Genomic DNA, 18,989 nt, shown 5'->3' with positions numbered 1-18,989 from the left:
GTAGGGAGGTGAAAGAGAACACAAAACCTTTACTCTCAAAAAGGCCATGGACAGTGAATCGATCAATTACAAAGACATTAGATTTAGAGAAAAGTTCTTATAGAAACAACATGTATATAATAATCCTGTCTTCATCTTCATCTGTTAAGTTTACTCTCATTTCTGACCATTCAAGAGTCATAATACATAATACAAGAAAACCGTATTAGGGAGGACTGAAACGTGACTTACGATACTTGGGATGAGTCTTTAATGAGTGAAATTCAGTGCTTTGGTAACACTTAGTAGACATTCAACACATTTTAGTGAATTGCATAATGGATCTCTCTTCTCCAAATATGTGACTACACCATCTTATAGGAACCATTTGTTTTCATTTTTACATTTTTTCCACCAAGCTGTTCTGTCAATTGAATCACATTAAGACCATGGGAGGAGTGTGGCCCACTTACCAGAAAGAGTTTGGAAATAGGCTGGCCTGGGTTCAAGTTCCCACTCCATTTCCTGGCTATGCTGCATCAGGCAAGTTGCTCTCTGACTCTTAGCTTTTTCACCTGAAGCAGGGAGAGTCATGACTAATTCACTGGGTTGTTGTGAGGACCAAGTGAATCCTTGGGAACACAGAAAGCACAGGATAAGTGTCAGTTCCCTTTCTCTCTAATCTCTGTGAGTTCCATTTTCTTCTATCTTCTTCTTGTCCTCCAGACACGGGTGTATATCCACAGTCTTGATTTCTGGAAAGGTATCTTTGTCTGATTGGAGGCAGTGAAACAAACTTGGCTTGTACAAACTTTAAATTATTTTTTTCTGATAGCCAAAAGTAGCTAGAAAAAAAAACCAAGATAGAAAAACAGATAAGTGGCATCTATGCACAAGGAGGGAAATTCTGAGCCCATTTGGATCAATCACAATGGATTTTGGGAAGCTGGGGCAAGGGTCAACTGGGCTATTTAGCCAAAATGCCAGATTCTTGGAAAAACTTTGAAATGGCGGTTAAATCTCAGTAAGCAGCAGATAGAAAATTCAAAATAATAGTAATGATTGAAATAATTTCTATATGACTTGCAAGTATGTACAAGCATGTATACTTTCAGTTTCTCAGAAAAGCACAATATATTTCCTAATTAACAGAATATACCAAAAAAAAAAAAAAAAGCTCAAAAGGGTCCCTGGGGCCTTACTCAGCCTCTTTCAGTCCATGGCTTCCCTATGTAAAATGGGAGGATCGAAGGATTGAAATGGAACTGATTATTTCTAAGGTCCCTTGTTTAATCTAACATTCCAAGATTTTGTGCTTTCTAAAAACTGATATTAAAATTATTTTAAACTTCCTATATTAACAACAGATAATAGGGATTTACTGAGACTTCATTTAATGTAAATGACTCAGGTCATTCATTTCCTACAATAGTCCCAAGAAGTAAGTACTATTATTATTCCCATTTTACAGATGAGGAAACTGAAGCTGAGAGAATTTAAGTAATTTTTTGAAGATCACTCAGTTAAGAAATGGTGGAGCTCAGATTTAACTGGGACTTTCTGAGTCTATAATTCATGCTTTTAACCTAAACCTATACTGTCTCCCAGTATACAGCACACACATTGTTCATCGAAAATGGAATTAACTTTATTGGCAACAGAGAAAATTCAATCTTGAGGAAAACATTATCTTAAATAAATAGTATAGTGGATAATTATACATATTGAAACCAAGAAATTTTCCAATGCTTTGGACAGTGAGTCCTGTGGGTGGCCACAGTGTTTTATTTATCTGGCTCCTTCTTGCCAGACATACTAGGTATTGAGTAAATTTTTATTGACTGAAATCTATATTGCATGACTTCATTATTAATCAGTATAAGGTCTTGAAGGCTGGAAGCAACTTTTATAGCTCATTTCATCTATTGACTCCCTAGCCCACCCCCAATATTTTATAGAAGAAGGAACTGAAAAGAGGGGAGACTGTGAGATGTAACAAGCACCCAGGGCTCCTAATTCACAGTCCAGGCCTCTTTCTACTTTGCTGTCATATGGAATTCTTTGCTTCCTGAAAGACTGTTACTTCCTGACAGTGTATTCACGGTGTTCAAAGCCCAGCTCTGCACTGGTTGAGATACTCAGTCCTTCAGTTTAAGCCCTCTCCATTTTTGTCCATTATCCACCCTTGAAACAGGCTGGGAGCGTGGCAGGAAATGCCAGCTGGCATAGCAGAGCACTCCCTTGAGAAAGGACTAATTTTGCCTGGCCTTGGAGAACTTGCTTGCCTTTTTGCAGCTGTGTCTGCACCAATATGTCTGGATGTACAAGAGCCAAGGGGATGTTTCACCATCTGCCGGTTCAGTGGGGAATTGGCCTTTCTGCTATGCTCACAGGGTGTTGGAAGGTTTAGTGGCCCAGGAACAGCCTGCTGAGGAGCTCCTTTTTGGATAGAATGTTACTCACAGAAAGGAAACTGTGCTGAGCTCCAGAGCCAAGGGTGTGCTTGAGGCTTGACAAATGGTTTGCACACAACTGCAATAGCAAGCGTGCTCTGAACACATTGCAGCACTGATGCGTATTTTCTCTTAAATATACGCCCTTATCCCATTTGGACAATCAACTGAGAAGAGTCTGGCTTAAAAAAAAAAGAAATAACTTTTTCTTAATTACAAAAATAGTACATATTTATTGTAGAATATTTAGAAAGTACAGAAAAATACAGAGAAGGAAATAAATACTCTTCATCATATTACCATTCAGGGAGAATCGTTGTGGCATTTTTGTTATATACTCTTTACAGCTTTAAAAATGATATTTGTGGCTGGGCACAGTGGCTCATGCCTGTAATCCCAGCAATTTGGGAGGCTGAGGCGGGTGGATCACCTGAGGTCAGGAGTTTGAGACCAGCCTGGCCGACATGGTGAAACCTTGTCTCTACTAAAAATAAAAAAAATTGGCCAGGTGTGGTGGCTCACGCCTGTAATCCCAGCACTTTGGCAGGCCAAGACGGGTGGATCACGAGGTCAGGAGATTGAGATTACCCTGGCTAACACAGTGAAACCCCGTCTCTACTAAAAATACAAAAAATTAGCCGGGCGTGTTGGCGGGCGCCTGTAGTCCCAGCTAATCGGGAGGCTGAGGCAGGAGAATTGTGTGAACCCGGGAGGCAGAGGCTGGAGTGAGCCAAGATCATGCCATTGCACTCCAGCCTGGGCAAGAGAGAAACTACGTCTCAAAAAAAAAAAAAAAAAGATATTTGTATGGATCCTATGTGTTTTTTGGTGTGTGTATGTGTAGATATTCTTTTTTCTTAAAATACATAATAAACATCTTCTCATACCATTAAATCTTATTTTACAATATTTTCAGCAGCCTATACTATTCCATCCTATGCTTTTACCATAATGTAGTTAACCAGTTCCCTATTGTTGGGTACTTAAATGTTCTTCAGGTTTTTTTGTAATTATAAATAATGCCGTGATCAAAATTCTTTTCCCTAACTCTGATTGTTTTCATAAGCAAATCCTTTTTTTTTTCCCAAAGAGGGTCTTGCTATATTGCCCAGGCTGGAGTGCAGTGGCATGATCATAGCTCACTGCATCCTCGACTTCGTGGACTCAAGCAATCCTCTGCCTCAGCCTCTCAAGTAGCTGAGACTACAGGCATAAGCCACTATGCCCAGATACTTTTTTCAATTTTTATTTTTGTAGAGACAGGATTTCAACATGTTGTTCCAGCTGGTGTCGAACTCCTGGCCCCAAGCAGTCTTCCCACCTCAGCCTCCCAAAGTACTGGGATTATGAGAATGAGCCACCGTTCCCAGCTGTGTGCAAATTCTTAAAAGCAAAATTGTTGAGTCAAAGGTCATGACTATTTTCTACTTGGTATTCACTGCCAAATTGCTTACCAGCGTTATGCCAATTTACATTCCTACCAATGGCATATTAGAGGGCAAATTTCCTAGTGTCCTCACTAATGTGGGGAGTTAGCTTTTAAAATCATTGCCAAGGTGAGAGGTGAAAAATATTAACATTCAACCTCTACACTTAAATGTAGGTGATTTACCACAAATGTTCTTAATTTATTTTATTTTATTTTGTTTTGTTTTATTTTGAGACGGAGTCTCGTTCTGTTGCCCTGGCTGGAGTGCAGTGGTATGATCTTGGCTCACTGCAACCTCTGCCTCCTGGGTTCAAGCAATTCTCCTGCATCGGCCCCTGCTAGTAGCTGGGATTACAGGCACCTGCCACCATACTCAGGTAATTTTTGTATTTTTAGTAGAGATGGGGTTTCACCATGTTGGCCAGGCTGGTCTCGAACTCCTGATCTCAGGTGATCTACCAGCCTCGGCCTCCCAAAGTGCTGGGATTACAGGCGTGAGCCACTGCGCCTGGCCAAATGTTCTTAATTTAAACCAAAGTAGGTTGCAAAGAATGACAGACAGTCTCTTTTGTTCCCAGATAAAGACAATCACACTTGAGCTAGTTTTGCACATTTTATTTTTTTTTCCTGTTAATTATACCAAAAACCATGACACCATTCTGCACTCAGTTTGCAGATGAAAATATTGTAGAGCAGATAACCATATATGTATGGGATTAGTTTTATTGGCAACAGATTCATAAATAATCATCCCTTGATATCTGCAGGGGATTGGTTCCAGGACTCCCCACGGATAACAAAATTCAAGGATGCTCAAGTCCCTAATATAAAGTAGAGTAGTACTTTCATATCACCTATATATATCCTCCTGTATACTTTATTTTTTCCCTTCTTTCTTTTTTTCTTTTTAAATAGATGTGGGGTCTCCCCGTGTTGCCCAGGCTGGTCTCCAACTCCTGGGCTCAAGTGATCCTCCCACTTTGGCCTCACAGGCACGCACCACCATGCCCTGCTAATTTTTGTATTTTTAGTAGAGATGGGGTTTCACCATGTTAGCCAGGCTGGTCTCGAAATCCTGACCTCAAGTGATCCGCCCGCCTTGGCTTCCCAAAGTGCTTGGATTACAGGCGTAAGCCACTGCACCCGGCCTATATATATATTTTTTGTTTGTTTGTTTTGGAGAGAAGGAAAGTGGTTATTCTGCCTTTTGCAGTGATGATAAATAATATTTCTGCTGGACGTGGTGTCTCACACCTGTAATCCCAGCACTTTGGGAAGCCAAGGTGGGAGAATCACTTGAGCCTAGGATTTAGAGACCAGCCTGGCCAATATAGGGAGACCTTGTCTCTACGAAAAATTTAAAAACTAGCCAGGCACGTTGGCATGCATCTGTGGTCCCAGCTACTCAGGAGGCTGAGGTGGGAGGATCACGTGAGCCTTGGAGGGTGAGGCTGCAATGCACTGTGATCATGCCACTGCACTCCAGCCTGGGCAACAGAGCAAGACCCTGTCTCAAAAAAAAAAAAAAAAAAAACCAAAACAAAACAAAAAGACAAATAAAAAACAAAAGGAGTGAGTACAGCTAGGTTGTTCTACTAGACTGAGGTGCTCAAGAGAATGACTTACCCATCTTTGTATTGCTAGTTCCTATGACAATGCCATTTACAATATGTTCTACTCAGAATTTAGTATTTCTCCCAAAGATTTGTACTTGATCTTAGCACAAAACCAGAGGTGATAAAGGAGAAAAAAAAGTTCATTTTGTTTCTTATCAAATAAATGGAGTGGATGAGATAAATTTCCAATTTTAAGAAAGATTTGTAGTTGTTTTAAGTAAACTAGTGTAATGTTACCTACATATGATTTTCTCAACATATTTGCAAAATCACCCTTTATAAAAATACATACACTGTATTTCCGAATTATTTATAGTGTATCATTTAGATGAAATAGGCAGAAAAGTTGTTCCAAAATAGCAATGGGAAAAGAAAACCCTATGAAAGATGATTTTATTTCTATTTTAAGATTTCTTATAGTAAGAAACACCTCATTATAATGAAAATGTAGCTTAAAACTTAGCTCAAGGCAGTGTGCTATAATGGACAAAGCAGGTCAGGGTCAATGAATCTGCATTCTGATCCCAGCTTTGTAATTAATCAGGGAAACTTGGACAATCCAATTACCCTCTCTGGGTCTCAGCCTTCTAATCTGTAAAATATGAGATTTGGACTTGTTGATCCTTTCCAGGTCAAAGGGTTTCTGATTCCTTTAAAAAATATATATGCATATATATTTTTTTACAGAGACGGGGTCTCACTCTGTTGCCCAGGCTGGAGTTGAGTGGTGTGATCATTGCTCACTGCACCCTCTAACTCCTGGGCTCGAGGATTCCTCCCACCTTAGCCTCTGGAGTAGCTGGGATTACAGGGGCAAACCACCGCAACCAGGTACAGAGTTTCTGATGCTATTTGTGATTTTAATAATGCAGTTTAGCCAGATAATGTCAAATTCTGTTAGTAATTTGGCTGATGTCTTATTTAACAAAAGAAAACATCATTTTGAAAAATATCTCTTTGTAGAAAGCTGAATTACTGTTCTCTAGAAGCAAGGGCAAGGAGCTACGCAATGAAAGAAAAGAGTGAGGGGCAAGAGAATTGAGAAGAAGACTGGAATGGTGAGTGTTTTAAGGTGAATGAAAGAGTGAGTAGCTGACATGGAGAAAAGGAGAGGTGGGTGTTCTCTAAGGAGGATGTTTATGAAGATTTGCTCTGTGTTGTGCAATGAAATTCCTTTTGTTGTTGTTGTTTTTTAAAGAGACGGGGTCTCACTATATTGCCCACACTGGTCTCAAACTCCTGGGCTCAAGCAATCCTCCCACCTCGGCTTCCCAAAGTGGAAATTCCTTTTTTGTTGCCTCATCAAGAGACCCAGAGTTAAGACCTAAATAATCTATATAACCCCTTCATTGTTCTTCGTGGCAAGATGTGGTTCTTTATAGTTATGACAATGTGATTAACCTGAACATGAGATGTCCATGTTATTTTCAGGTTAGATTTATGACCTAGAGAGATCTACTTTAATGCAGCCTCACTCTTAAAATAATGCTATTAAAAAGCAGACAAGGAGATCATTTATTGAGTATGCAACAGCCACTTCACATATATTGTCTCTAACATTTTGAACAATTCTACATTGTATATCTTTTCTTTTCCATATAAAATCTGCCTCTGGGAAGTTAGGCACTTTATTTGCTCTTAGGAGAGTCTCAAAGAAATCTTTAATGAGATAAGCACAATTTTGCACATTTCTGCAATAATCTCAGCCATTGCTAGCTGTTCTTTGCTATATTAAAAATTAGTTAGATTGCTCTAAATTACATAAACATTACAGAGTTAAAATAAATATTAGCCAAAGTTGAATCTTTAAACATACCATGCATAAAAAATATGGTTGTATTCTTCCAAACCAAATATTTTATAAATATTTAAATGAGTGGACATATTAATTTCCATAATTATAACAGCAAAGTAAAAAAAAAAGTATCATGTTGAGCATGTGTAGTAAAAGCAAAAGCAAAGCTTGTAAATGTATTTGGAACTTCTGTTCCTCCTCTTAGTTTGTACAGAGTGACCCCCAAATTGATATAACCAGGTCTCCTGACCCCCCAGCTTGGTCTGATTTTTGCTACATGGACTACCTCAAACACAAAAGACCTCAACCTCCACTTCCTCCTGTTTGTCCATTTTGCCAGCAATCAACCTCTACCAACAGCCATTTGATTATAATTACACCTTGTTTTCCCATTTGGGTCAAGGCTGAACTCAGGCTCTTCTGGATGGTGAACTGCTGAGGGACATCATAAGAAAGTTTGAAGTTCTGCATAATTGCTGTGACAACCTGCCCTTCGGCTCTGATCTCCAACCACACTCACACTGGCTGGGCTATTCCTTTGAAGACAAAGAAAACAGTGCCAGAGGCTGTCCTACTTAATAATAAGCCTTTGGCCCTCTCTGCCCAGTATGCACATGGTGCCCTCTACTGGCAAAGTGGAGCCACATCCAGGAAGAGGATGGAGAATTGGATTATTAATGGCTTTGGGCATTCAGCGAAATCAGACCACAGTACCTGCTAAGGCCTTCCTGATAGCTTTTTGTTTGCTGATTATAAGCATTATTTGAGCTAAAAGTAGAAAGCAGTATGCTTTTATTTGCAATTTAATCATGCACGTTGCTATGGTAATGTAAAATACTTTACAGTAATTTGCATGCACTTTATCGCATTATCGTTTTAGACATTTTTTATATGTAAACAATAAGTTTAATTATTTATTAAGTTTAACAGTAATCAGGCTGGTAGCTCACTCCTGTCATCGCGGCACTTTGGGAGGCTGAGGCGAGAGGATCATTTGAGATCAGGAGTTTGAGACCAGCCTGGGCAACATAGGGAGAATCCCCACTTCTTCTCTACAAAAAGTAAAAGAAAATTAGTTGTGCATGGTGGTGCACAGCTGTAGTCCCAGCTACTCAGCAGGCTGAGGTGGGAGGATTGCTTCAGCCCAGAAGGTTGAGGCTGCAATGAGCCATTAATGTGCCACTGCACTCCAGCCTGGGAGACAGAAAAAGAGACATTGTCTAAAAAAAAAAAAAAAAAAAAAAAGAAAGAAAGAAAGAAAGAGAAACAAAAAACAAACAACAATCAGAAAATTTTCTTCAAAATAATTTTCTTAGTATAATTGCCAACAACCTTATATTAAGGGGATGAACCCAAATTATTAAATAAAATAAAAACACATCTGAAAAAAAAAGGCTATAGAAGAAAGTGCACAAGAACAGGCACTTATACATACTTTTCAAAAGGACATAAACTGCACTTTTCTTGGGTGGAGGGGCGGGGACACAGTCTCTCTCTGTTGCCCAGGCCAGGCTGGAGTGCAGTGGCACGATCTTGGCTCACTGCAACCTCTGCCTCCTGGGTTCAAGGGATTCTCCTGCCTCAGCTTCCCGAGTAGCTGGGATTACAGGCATGGGCCACCACGCCCCACTAATTTTTGTATTTTTAATAGAGATGGGGGTCTCACCATGTTGGCCAGGCTGGTCTCAAACATCCTACCTCAGGTGATCCTCCTGCCTCGGCCTCCCAAAGTGCTGGGATTACAGGTGTGAGCCGCTGCACTCGGCCAAACTGCACTTTTAGGCACTGTTTCTCTTCAGATTTCCTTTGTCAACAATATATGGCAGGACTTTTGATGCCCAGATGCTAACACAGAAAGATGATTAAGTCACCTTTATGCAAAAAAGCTTGTGTCTAATGCGCAGAAAATAAGTAGATAGCATGTTATAAATAAAGGTTTGCAAAGATAAGTTGTTTGATACTGAAAAGGTTTGCTGTCTCTTCATGTAATTAAACAATACAAATCTATGTATATTATGCCACTGGAGTCAAACTCTTAAATGGTACTTGATGTGCAAAATCTTCACCTTTAAAATAATTTTTGAATTTTTTTAAAAGAGAGTCTTGCTATGTTGCCCAGGCTGGACTCAAAACCCTGGGTTCAAGGGAATCCTCTCACTTCAGTCTCCTGAGTAGCTGGGACTATAGGCACACACCACTGCACCTGGCTAACTTTTACAATTTTAAAACAGGCAGATATTTCATTTCTGTGCTGTTTTATAGGCTGACTATGTGTAACAAAGTTTATTTTAAAATATTTATTTATAATAAACAGCTGGTCAGTTGTGAGAGCCAACTATGTCTCCTAAGCCCTTGTATTAAATAGACACACTCTAAATATAAAATGTTTGGCGTATAGTCATTGGATTTTTTTTTTTTTTAGATGGAGTTTTGTTCTTGTTGCCCAGGCTGGAGTGCAACGGCACAATCTCAGCTCACCACAACCTCCACCTCCCAGGTTCAAGTGATTCTCCTGTCTCAGCCTCCTGAGTAGCTGGGATTACAGGCATGTGCCACCACGCCCGGCTAATTTTTGTATTTTTAGTAGAGACGGTGTTTCTTCATGTTGGTCAGGCTGGTCTCAAACTCCCGACCTCAGGTGATCTGCCCGCCTCAGCCTCCCAAGGTGCTGGGATTACAGGCGTGAGCCACCGCGCCCAGCTAGTCATTGGATTTTTAAAACAATTACAACCTCCAGAATTCGCCATGCTGTATCATATTGAGTAGTTAAAAAATTATTTAAGTATTTTATTCTTTCAAAGAGAATTTTACTCCAATCGCCTTCAATTTCGTCCTATCATACTCTGGAGTGGACCCACAAGTTTACTGTGCATGTTCATTAAACCGTAAAGTGTTTCACAATTTTCACTGTTAGTTCTAAAGTAGCATCTTCAGCATATTAAAAAACAGTTTGGGGATGCTGCTGGAAAGCTAAAATAATCTTTTCCACTTTTGCTTTGTACAGGGAAAATGCCTTGTGTCTGTCTCTTATGAGGATCATTCCTAGGAACAGAAATATTTATTCCTCCAGCTTTTAGAAATTTATTTTCAAATCCATCACATTCTGCTTGTAAACTTGCAGCACCCTCATCAAGATTATGAGCATGATTAGGATCTATAACAATATACTTTAAAAGGTTATGAGCATGATTAGAATCTATAACAATATACTTTAAAAAGTTACTCATATAGTAATGGTAGCTTTCAGGATGATTTCTGGGCAGTACTCTACATGCTCATCCATGTTAAATGTCTTCACATATTTAAAAGAAAGGCTTCCATTCTTGCAATAGCCTTTTAGTTTTTTGTGGAGTTTTTTTGTTTGTTTGTTTTGTTTTGTTTTGTTTTGTTTTTAGACAGGATCTTGCTCTGTTGCCCAGGCTGGAGTGCAGTGGAGCAATCTTGGCTCACTGCAACCTCCACCTCCCGGGTTCAAGCAATTCTCATGTCTCAGCCTCCCAAGTAGCTAGTACTACAGGCGTGCACCACCATGCCCAGCTAATTTTTGTATTTTTAGTAGAGACAGGGTTTCACCTTATTGGCCAGGCAGCTCTCGAATTCCTGGCCTCAGCCTCCCAAAGTGCTGGGATTATAGGCATAAGCCACTGCGCCCAGCATCTTTTAGTTTTTAGTAGCATCCTCAAGTCATACTCCCGGTTGACTGACCAACTCTTCTGATGCTAAAGCAGTGGGAGCCCCTGAAAGCTTTTTCCGAGAGAAAAGTCACTGATTTATGCTGTGGTATTAAATACCTAACTTTCATGTTTCCATTCTTTTCCCTTGAAAAGAGAGCTGTGACCACTTACACAACATTAGCTTCTGAACTTGCAGCTATTTACACAGTAACTTGGGTGACACTACAATTTTAGATGCAATGACCCAAACTTCATTTTATATAAAGATACAGATGTCACTTTTTATTTTCAAAAGTTAAACTATTCTGTTCTTCTTGATCATTATGATTTCCTAGCTCTTTTGTGCTGGCGTAGACATATAGTAGCATAACAGCCAAAGCTGATGAGCCATTTGACAATGAACCAGTTTTGGAGAGGCAATCTGAACCAGACTATCATAATGATAGAGAATGTTGCACGACATCGATCTTCACTTTATATTCTTCTTTTGTGGTGTCATTGCCAATAAAGGCTTGAAATTATCCCACAGTCAACTGCTGAGGACTATCGTGTTTGGAAACATGAAGAGTTTGACACAAGCAGTTTCATGTCATGGGGTAGGATAAACTGCTTATCCTCTTTGGGGTGTCCATCTTACTATTTTTATTACCAATACATATTATGAAACATTTTTTTTTTTTTTTTTTTTTGACACAGAGTTTTGCTCTTGTTGCTCAGGATGTAGTGCAATGGCACGATCTTGGTTGACCACAACTTCCGCCTCCCAGGTGCAAGCGATTCTTCTGCCTCAGCCTCCCGAATAGCTGGGATTACAGGCAAGCGCCACCACGCCCAGCTGATTTTGTGTTTTTAGTAGAGACAGGGTTTCTCCATGTTGGTCAGGCTCATCTCAAACTCCTGACCTCAGGTGATCCACCCGCCTCAGCCTCCCAAAGTGCTGGGATTACAGGCATGACCCACTGCACCTGGTGAAACATTTCTTTTTAAAAAAGTTTCTTTTTAAAAAGAAAAATTATTTTAGGCTCAGGGGTACATGTGAGGGTTTGTTATGCAGATCGTTTTTTGTACATATTATTTCATCACCCAGGTATTATCCCCACTATCCAATAGTTATCTTTTCTGCTCCTCCTTCCCCCTACCCTCCCCCATCAAGTAGAACCTAGTGTCTTTTGTTTCCTTCTTTGTGTTCATAAGTTCTTATCATTTAACTCCTACTTGTAAGTGAGAATGTGCAGTATTTGGTTTTCTGTTCCTGTGTTAGGTTGCTAAGGATGATAGCCTCCAGCTCCATCCATGTTCCTGCAAAAGACATGATCTTGCTCTTTTTATGGCTGCATAATATTCTATGGTGTATATGAACCATGGACATATACTTTGGTACGCATACGTGGTACATATACGGGGCATATATGTACCATGGACATTTTCTTTACCCAGTCTGTCATTGATGGGCATTTAGGTTGATTCCAGGTCTTTGCTATTTTGAATAGTGCTGCAGTGAACATTTGCATGCTTGTGTCTTTATGGTAGAATGATTTATATTACTTAGGTATATACCCAGTAATGGGATTGCTGGGTCAAATGGTAGTTCTGCTTTTAACTCACTGAGGAATCACCATACTGCTTTCCACAATGGTTGAACTAATTTACACTCCCACCAACAGTGTATAAGTGTTCCCTTTTCCCCACAACCACAACCTCACCAGCATCTGTTATTTTTTGACTCTTTAATAATAGCCATTCTGACTGGTAGGAAATGGTACCTCATTGTGGTTTTGATTTGCATTTCTCTAGTGATCAGTGATATTGAGCTTTTTTTCATATGAAAAAAGCCTCTCTTTATCTATGTAAAATATTCTAAACTAGGAGCCTAACCACCACACATAGTGGATGACCTAGAATGCAAGTTCGGTTTAAAAGACTTGAAACTGGGGCAAGGGGGCCTCCTTTTCTCCCCGTCAGCACCTCTGCCAACCTTTCTAAAACACTATATTGAGTTTCCTCAAAGCAGGCGAAAACAAAAGCCTTTTCTATTGCCATGTAGTTTTAAACCAATGGCTTGTTTTGCATACTTCTATTTATTGCTTAATTAGGAGAAAAAAATTATTCTTTTTGAGAGGAAAATTCTTTTAAAAATGTTGCAAACTTTGTAAAATACGGCACATTGTGAAAAAATTTAGGTTTCTTTTCCACGAAGACGACAATTAAAAAATGATTAAAGCTTAATACAGATACTCAAATAATTTTAGAACTAATAGTCTATGTTGAATCTATGTATCAAGTTTCAATGAAGTGAAAAATATTCTGCAGAGATGGAAATATATCACATTTTATATTTTATTCATTTTCTTTGCAAAGGATATGACATCTTGGAAGACAGAACAGATAGAAAATGGAAACATGTTAAAAAATGATCTTACATAATTATGACTATCACATATGCTGAAATTTGGCTTGCTCTGCTATTGCTAAAGGGCTTAGGCAAATTATGTACCCCACATTTTAGAATAAATATTCAAAGATAAAAAATTAATCTTAATAGAAATAAGAGGCTCTTTGGCTTTAATTTCCTTATTTTAAAAAAAAACCTCATCAAAGCTAGAAGATGGGGAAATAGTTCATTTATGAAATTGACAGTCACACTGTAAGAGATACATATAAAGATAAAAATCATAATCCTAAGTACAGAAATCTCAACCTTTGGCTAGAAATAACCCAGAATACTAACTGCAAGGAAATGGAGATATAACCTGTCAAACGTTTTAATAGGTTAAAAAATCAGCTTCCTCCCAGCACTTCAGGAGGCCGAGACAGGCAGATAACGAGGTCAGGAGATCGAGACCATCCTGGCTAACACGGTGAAACCCCATCTCTACTAAAAATACAAAAAAATTAGCCGGGCGTGGTGGCGGGCGCCTGTAGTTCCAGCTACTTGGGAGGCTGAGGCAGGAGAATGGCGTGAACCCGGGAGGCGGAGCTTGCAGTGAGCCGAGATCACGCCACTGGACTCCAGTCTGGGCGACAGAGCGAGACTCCGCCTCAAAAAAAAAAAAAAAAATCAGCTTGAAAAATATTTAGCAATCTTACCCATACTTGCTGATGATATCTTTTATAGAGTTAAGCCTCATTATCTTATAGATCGTACCATTATTCCAATAGATATTTTCAAACTGTCATCAAATGTTACAGCTTGGTTCTTTCTGTTTAGGTAAGGTCTGAGTGGATTTGTACTAATTTCAACCTGTATTTTATTTTTAAAAAATGGCCAGGCATGAGTTATTGTAAGCATTTGGTAAACTTTTAATTTTACAGTTTTAATTTTGTTTTTTCTTTTTTTTAGAGACACGATCTTGCAGCCAGGTGCAGTGGCACATGCCTGTATTTGTAGTTACTCAGGAGGCTGAGGCAGGAGGATTGCTTGAGCCCAGGAGTTCGAGGCTGCAGTGAGCTGTGACTGTGCCACTGAACTCCAGCCTGGGTGACAGAGCGAGCCCTGTCTCTTAAAAAAAAAAAAAAAAAGAGAGAGAGAGAGAGATGGTCTTTAATTTTGTTTTCTACTAAGAAATTTTTGGGAGAAGGTAAACAGGTTTAAAAGACATTTTGTTCAATGCAGTGCTTTTCCAAAGCCTTATTCGGGGTGCTCATTAGGTTGGTGGTTTGTTGGGAAGTGTCACCTTCTAATTCAGCTCATTAACCTTATTCTGGGAGACAGGCAGCAACTTCTCTGAAAAGGTTGCATGGAGCCTCACTCTAAGGCAGTCATTTGGATAGTACCAAAATACCTTTATGATGTGTGACAGTTCATAAACAGTTTCCAAGTTTGTTAATCCATTTGATTATCATAACAACTATTAAGCAGTGAGAACAGACACTATTGTCCTGTTGTATAAGGTTCTAGAGGTAAACAAACATCCAAGAACACAGAGCTATTAAGTGGTGGAGGGAAGCTTTGAAAGCTAAATTTTTGTGACTCCAAATCTCAAGTTCTTTTTACAACTTTATAGTAAAATCTTTTAGATTCTTGTGTGTGTGTGTGTCCGTGTGTGTGTGTGTGTGTGTTGTGTGTTTAGATGAGGTCTAACTCTGTATCTCTGTATGCCAGGCTGGAGTGCAATGGCATGATCAAAGTTCACTGTAGCTTCAACCTCCTGGGCTCAAGTGCTCCTCCCACCTCAACCTCCCAAGTACTGGGAGTACAGGTGTGCACCACCACACTGGCAAATTTTTTCTAGTTTTTATAGAGATGGGGCTTCACTATGTCACCCAGGTTGGACCTGAATTCCTGGCCTCCAGTGATTCTCCCGGCTTGGCCTCCCAAAGTGCTGGAAGCACAGGTGTGAGTCACCGTGCTCAGCCTTTAGATCCTTACATAAGCATATGCTTAACTGCTACCAAATAGCAGTCTTTAACCCTCACCAAATCATATTACTTGGCATAAATGGTGGCATCCCTGGGTTACAAGGACGTATAGGGAAGACAGAGGCCAGACTAAAGTCATGATGCTTACTGGCATCTTAGCAACTAGGTATGTGCTGTCACAGTTTTACCTCAAAGGAATAAACTTTAGTAAAGTTTAAATAGATTAGGACCATCTGTTGTACAGTTTCTTCCCATTATCCCATCACCATAGCAACCCACATACCAAATAAGCAAAATTGATTGGGAAAGTTTACAAGAAAGTGTCAGTAAAGGTGGCCTCCATTCCTAGTTCCAAAGTTATCTCAGGGTTTCAGCTGGTGCTCTATCTTCCTGTTGCCTGGAACCTTGTGACTTTTAGCTCACATTTAGTCCCTGATGGACCCCTATACTCTCAACATTTGGCACCAAAGGGTTCTCCTGGGTTTTTGCATGACTTTCCCAATACCCAGTCTTCATAGATAAGAACAATACCAACATTACATAAATGCTTCAGGTCAAAAAAGAAGGAAATAAAATAATTTCTTTTTTGTTGTTGTTGAGATGGGGTCTTGCTATGTTGCCCAGGTTGGCCTCAAACTCCTAAGGCTCAAGCAATTCACCACCTTGGCCTTCCAAAGTGTTGGGATTACAGGTGTGCGATGCCATGCCTGGCCAAAGGAATTTCTGTTCTAATAGATTGTACAGACTTTTCAAAATGGATTATCAATGATCACCGAGTGGCCTTTATGATAATAAAGAAAAATAAATAAATAAATTTTAAGCATTTATTAAGTATCAGGCAGTATGCTAAGGGCTTTGCATGCATTGTATAATTAATTCTTTCAGCTACTTCAAGAGATGAGTATTATTATCATTCTCATTTTACAGATGAAGAAACTGAAGCCAGAAAGTTTAAGTAGCTGGTTCAAGCTCACTTCACTTATAAATTATGGGGCTGAAATTTTCACCTAAGCTTAGAGAGGCATATTGATCATAAAAGCATGGTTTGGGGAGAAAAACGGAAGGGCATATGGGCCAAGAGGTGGTTGAAATAACCACTGACTTCATTCCTTAAGGCTAAACATGCTTTTATTTATACAAAGCTTCTAAGGTTTGAAAATAAACAAGAGAGACTGAAATAATAAGTGAGGTGATCAATATGTTAATCGACTTGATTTATTTATTTCATTGTATACATATATCAAAATATCACACATTACACCCCATAAATAAATTTATTATTTGCCAATTAAAACATTTAAAAGGCTGGGCACAGTGGCTCATGCCTATAGTCCCGGCACTCTGGGAGGCCAAGGAGGGAAGATTGTTTGAGTCCAGTTAAGGACAGCTGGACAGCTTGGGCAACATAGTGAGACCTCATCTCTACAAAAATAAATAAAACTCTTTGGGCATGGTGGCACATACCTGTACTCTCAGCTACTCAGGAGGCTGAGGTGGGAGGATCATTTGAGCCCGGGAGGTTGAGGCTGCAGTGAGCTGTTGATTGTACCACTGCATTCCACCCTGGGTGACAAAGCAAGACCCTGCCTCAACAACAACAACGGCAACAATAACAACAACAACACAATTTGAAAAGAGAAAACAAGTGAGACTAAGATGAACCATAAACAGGCGTTAGTTTTATTAGTATTGGGTAGCTGACCAAAGTATTTGCTGTGCTGATACATAAATAATGCCCTATGAGAGGATTCTTTTCTGCTGTGCAAATCAAATTCAAGAAACATGCCAGAAGAAACAGCACAGTGTAGACCGAGTTGCACAGTAGTTCCTTCGCAATGCTGAAGTGGGTAGGAGTAGACCAATTTATTGATTTATTTTTAGACAACATGTTTATCTTTTTGTATTTGTGCTTTAATACAGTTAAGAGAGCCAATAAATAGTTGTCATGGGTAGCCTGGTTTTAGGTCTAAAAGTCTCACAGATACACATATCTTATCTCTTGATTCATTTTGACCTGATAGCCATGTCAGGGATTTTTTCCCATGTGAAGCTACTGAAGTGAAAATAGCTGTATATCCTGTAGACACTTGGAGGGCTGTGATTCAGGGGAAGAATCTTCCCATTTCCTCCTATGAAGAGATGGAAAGAGGAAGGCTTGCATCTCATACAGAAGCTTTGATGGATTACTCATCTCGTGCTTTCCTTGGTGTCTGTCCTTGGGACATTTTTTCACATCAGGTCAAAGTCAAAACCAACAATCACACAAAGAAACTAACAGAGACAACTACATAGATGAACATCCTTACTTTTCCTTTATAAATCTTTTAGAAATGAAAAATACTGAGATTATAAACCACCATCCCCAGTAAAAATTCTCAGCACTGAGGCCCTAATGGGCTTCCCTTTGATGCAGGGCAGGTAAGCCCCAAAGTTGGGGCTTAGCCAGGGAGAGTTCTTGCCTTGCCTTTGCCCAGGAAAGAATTCAAGAGCCAGCTGGTTGTGTTAGACAGCACTTTTTTTTTTTTTTTGAGACAGAGTCTCAAAGGCTTGGGTGCAGTGGCATGGTCACAGCTCACTACAGCCTCAACCTCCCAGGCTCAAGTGATCCTCCTACCTCAGCCTCCTGAGTAGCTGGGACCACAGGTGCATGCCACCATGGCTGGCTAATTTTTATATTTTTAGTTGGGACAGTATTTTGCCATGTTACCCAGGCTGGTCTCAAACTCCTGGGCTCAAGTGATCTGCCCACGTCAACCTCTCAAATTGCTGGGATTACAGGCGTGAGCCACTGCGCCTGGCCTAGACAGCAACTTTTATTGAAGCAGCAGTGTACAGCAGCAGCAGAGGTACTGGTTCTGTGGAGAAGGCCACCCCACAGGCAGTGTGCCCAGAGTGGCAGCTCAGAGGCAGTTCTGCAGTCATAGTTATACCCACTTTAAATTACATGCAAATCAAGGGGTGGATTATGCAGAAATTTCTAGAAAAAGAGTGGTAACTTCTGAGTCATTGGGTCATTGCCATGGAAAGGGGCAGAAACCTCTGGGTGTTGCCATGGCAATGGTAAACTGACATGGCACTCTTGTGGGCATGTCTTACAGAGAGGTATTTTTATCTCTTCCCTGTTTTAGCTAGTCCTCAATCTGGTCCAGTTTCTGAGCATCACCTCCAGAGTCCCACCTCCTATCTCACCTTGTAGACAACATTTCACATGTGTTGTCACAACTCATTGCTGGAGGAATCAAGCATGTCCTTTGGGACTCTACTGGGAGGGGACTGTACTGGGAGGGGACCGTAGTGGGAGATGGCTCTTGGAAGCTTGTGCCTGGTTACTTCTGGACCTCGCCCATGTGCCTTTTCCCTTTGCTAATTTTTCTTTGCATCTATTTACTGTAATAAATTTTAGCCATGAATGTCATTATATTTAGATTTCTAGCAAATCACTGAACCTGGGAGTGGTCCTGTAGATCCCTGACACAGCCTCCTTCACTAGATTTTTCTAAGTATTAAGTGTGATTATATTGGCATTATATTATAATAATAAGTAATTAATAATAAACACTAATAAATGAGAGATAGCAAAATTACCTTATGATAACATGGAAAACTTGAGTTGTATGCTAAAGGACATGAGATGGAAAAAGAGCATTAGCCAAGCCTGAAATTTTCTGCACATTTTCCAAAGTG

The 18,989-nt window shown here is 39.8% G+C and overlaps 1 long non-coding RNA gene and 1 pseudogene across 2 annotated transcripts; one reads left to right on the top strand and one right to left on the bottom strand.

The window, feature by feature from the left end:
- The first annotated feature begins 3,227 nt into the window (after positions 1 to 3,227).
- LOC104007885 (uncharacterized) lies at positions 3,228 to 9,239 on the top strand. Of its 2 annotated transcripts, none has more exons than XR_010148679.1 (3): positions 3,228 to 4,238; positions 6,441 to 6,535; positions 7,676 to 9,239. It is a non-coding gene; the product is annotated as an uncharacterized LOC104007885 (long non-coding RNA). The 2 variants fall into 2 exon arrangements; XR_682243.4 differs by lacking the exon at positions 3,228 to 4,238 and adding an exon at positions 6,094 to 6,308.
- Positions 9,240 to 10,094: 855 nt separating this feature from the next.
- LOC112204388 (glucosamine-6-phosphate isomerase 2-like) lies at positions 10,095 to 14,037 on the bottom strand (annotated as a pseudogene).
- Positions 14,038 to 18,989: the final 4,952 nt, after the last annotated feature.

Source organism: Pan troglodytes, chromosome 11 (assembly GCF_028858775.2).
Source record: "Pan troglodytes isolate AG18354 chromosome 11, NHGRI_mPanTro3-v2.0_pri, whole genome shotgun sequence".
Lineage (NCBI taxonomy): Eukaryota > Metazoa > Chordata > Mammalia > Primates > Hominidae > Pan > Pan troglodytes.
Note: the sequence above shows the minus strand (reverse complement) of the source record. Positions and strands in the feature narration are given on the sequence as shown.